This window comes from Magnolia sinica, chromosome 14 (genome assembly GCF_029962835.1).
Source record: "Magnolia sinica isolate HGM2019 chromosome 14, MsV1, whole genome shotgun sequence".
In the NCBI taxonomy this organism is placed as follows: Eukaryota; Viridiplantae; Streptophyta; class Magnoliopsida; order Magnoliales; family Magnoliaceae; genus Magnolia; species Magnolia sinica.
The window spans coordinates 41,214,325-41,217,740 of NC_080586.1; the positions used below are offsets into that span (position 1 = coordinate 41,214,325).

The following is a 3,416-nucleotide window of genomic DNA, read 5'->3' on the forward strand; positions in this document are numbered from 1 at the left end:
CCTTGTATGGCCTTTGTGAGGTCTTGAAAGACTAGTAACATACCTTGATTGAAAAGCTCTTGATTTTGAAGATGCTTAACAACTGAATCCTCCTGAGGTTTCCCTTGATGGGGAATTTGATTAGGGAATCCTTGAGGTGTAGTGGTTTGTCCATTTCTCCAACTGAAGTTTAGATAATTTCTCCAACTAGAATTATGTCTTAGAGATGGGTCCACTAAAAGGTCTTTGGTAATTATTCACGGCATTGGATTGCTCATTCAACACCTCTTGAAAGGTAGGTATTATTGGACAATTTTCAGTTGTGTGAATGTTGCAAGCACAAATACCGCAAACAGTTTCCTTAGCCTTATCCTTCTTTAATTTCATGGCCTCGAGTTTTCTGCTAAGATTAGCCACTTTAACATTGATATCATCTTCCTCCTTCAGAAGAAACATTCCGCCCCTCTCCTTAGATTGAGTCGACCTAGACATGGTGCTTGATTTTGGGGAGATGTCCCAGGATTGTGTGTTTTCAGCATGCTTATCAAAGTAGTCACACACATCATCGACATTTTTATTCATGAATTCCCCATTACACATTGTCTCAACTAATTCGCGCATGGAAGATGTCAGTCCATCATAGAAGAAGTTAGTGATGCACCACATTTCAAAACCGTGTTGTGGGCAAGAACTAACAAGATCTTTGAACCACTCCCAACATTGGAAGAATGTTTCATCTTCCTTTTGGGCAAAGTTCATGATTGACTTTCTAAGGGTGTTCGTCTTATGGTATGGGAACTTTATGAATTCCCTTATCATGTCATTCCATCTACCAATAGATTAAGGACGTAGTGAATACAACCATGCCTTAGCTTCATCTTTCAAAGAAAAAGGAAAGAGTTTTAGCCTGACCGTGTCATTGGACACGTTTAGAAAGTATAAAGTGGCTATAATCTCGTCAAACTCTTTCAAGTATAAGTATGGATTTTCAAATTCAAGCCTATGAAATTTTGGAAGGAGTTGGATCACCCCTGGCTTGATATCCATGTGTCCCATATTTTTTGGAAAAACCATGCATGAGAGTGTACTCAGCCCCGCTGGTTGTAAATAGTCTCACAAAGTACGAGGCGGGGGTGCACCTCGTTCTCATTCTGGACTTCCTCAACCCTAGGTTGAGGTTGTCTTCCTAGTTGATTGACTGGTTGATTTCCAGCCATTACTTCAATTAACTATGAGGATCTCGAGTGGTGTCTAATCCTGTGATGGATAAATAACCCCTCAATCAAACCTCCTTCACTCAAAAGACATCGAGTGTTATCACAAACCCACTTGGGCATGAAACACTCTCAGCCCTCAATTTCAGATTCTAACCTAAACCTAAAAGAGAAAAAGGAAAATATAAATCTAGAAATAGAAAGAAAGAGGGAATTAGAAAGAAGTTACCAAATTAGAAGTTCTTAATTAAAATCCTGCAAAACAAAATAAAATAAAACAAGTCAGTTTCTAAAATCAAAAATTCTAAAATTAGAAAGTTTCTAAAAATAAATTAAAACTAGTTTCTAAAAAGGAAAGTTTCTAAAAACAGAAAATAGAAAGTTTCTAAAAATTGATTAAGAAAGTTCTAAACCTAGAATTAGAAAGTAAGTTACTAAAAATAAAAGAAATCCTAGAATTAAAAAGTTTCTAAAAACAGAAAACAAACCCTAATCAAAAATAGAAAAATAGAAAAACCCTAATCTTAACCTAATTCCAAAACTAGTTAATCTCAGAAAAATGCAACCGTTCATCCCCGGTAACGCTGCTAAAAACTTGTTCAGCCCCAAGTGTAGGGTCGCGATGTAGTAGTAATCTCGGTCAGACAGAGGTCGAATCTATAAGGACTAATCTCGTGTGTTTTCTGAAATCAACTAGAACTAGAACTAGAAGAAGATGAAAACCTAAATCTGGAATATTTGAAAGAGTAATTGTGAGAGATTTAATGAAAAACTTAAGAAATTCAAAGGTGGGAAACTAAGGTTTCCAAGTATCCACTTGTAGAGATCAAGGAGATCTATGCTTGATTCAAGTCACACGATTGGAATCGGAGTCCTAACTTATCCAATTGGAAGAAATCTCAGTAAAATCAAATTTAAACTTCCTTTGACCTAATTCTCAATGGAAGAGCGGTGTGAGAACTAGAAGTGATTCCATCACAAAACCATGCCCATGAGACAATGGCTCACAACAGGATTTGTCAATCCCATAATCAATCCGAGAGAATTGTGAAAGTTAGGGAGGATTCCATCATCTAACCATTCCCAAGGGACGATGGTGAACAATAGGATTTTCTAGATTCACAATCCCAAAATATGAAAAGAACATACTTAAAGCTATCACAGATCCATTGTAATTTGAGTCACAACAAACCATTAAAAACTGAAAGTATTCCATATAATCAAACTAGAATCGAAGTAACTTCATCATAAACATGAATCAAAGTAATAGAAGCATCCCATCACACTACAATCTTCACCTCTTAGCCCTAGCTAAGAGGTTTAGTCAACCATAAACATGATCAAACTAAAATCTCTTAAGAAAAGTATAAAAACAGCTAAGGAAAAGGAAGAAAAACTCTTGGCGATGACTTCTCCATGCTTTTGCTCCACTCCTCAAACCCTATATGATCCTTAAGAGTGCCCTAAAGACTCCTATTTATAGTTTTACAGTACTTCCTTTCGCACCGACTTAGAAAAATCTAGAAACCACCTCAAATATATGCAGCTTTGATATTATCGACAGGTCTTCGATAGTATCAAAGATCGGTCCAGAATGTCCAGCGAGTTTGGCCAAAAATCCTGAATTTCTCGATATTATCTACAGGTCTTCAATATGTCCCTTCGATATTATCTACAGGTTTTCGACATTAACAAAGGCCATTCTGACAATTTTTCAGAATTAGACTTTTCTGGCCCCGGAATCTATTTTCAAGACGATTTTCAAGATTTCTTATCTTCACTTCAATTCTTCGATTCTCTTCCTTCATCACTTGATTTCCTTAGATCTTTCGCATTTGAATTCTTCAATCTTGGTCTCCTAAGATCCATCCCATGACTTGGTGATTCTTGAGCATTAAATCCACGCTTTTAGCATTGTTTTCAATCTAAGCTCTTAAATTCACCTTGTAACACAAACATGAGTAAAATAGAACATTAAGCATTATCATGTTCATAAAACTAAGATATAAATGGGGTCCAATATGCAATATTTGACCCTCAACATGAGGTGATTTTGAGAGCTAAGGAGAAAAGAACGCATAAAGAGAAGATTTATGCTCAAAAGATTACTGAATAAAGATTTAGAGATTTGGAAGTTACTAATAAAGAATTCACATGCGAAAGATCCAAGGAAACTAAGTTAGGAATGAAGAAAATCGAAAATTTGATGTGAAGAAAAGAAAT

At 36.0% G+C, this 3,416-nt stretch overlaps 1 non-coding gene across 1 annotated transcript; it reads left to right on the top strand.

The window, feature by feature from the left end:
• The first annotated feature begins 649 nt into the window (after positions 1-649).
• Positions 650-756, top strand: LOC131226485 (small nucleolar RNA R71). The gene has a single exon (XR_009161865.1). It is a non-coding gene; the product is annotated as a small nucleolar RNA R71 (small nucleolar RNA).
• The last annotated feature ends 2,660 nt before the right edge of the window (positions 757-3,416 follow it).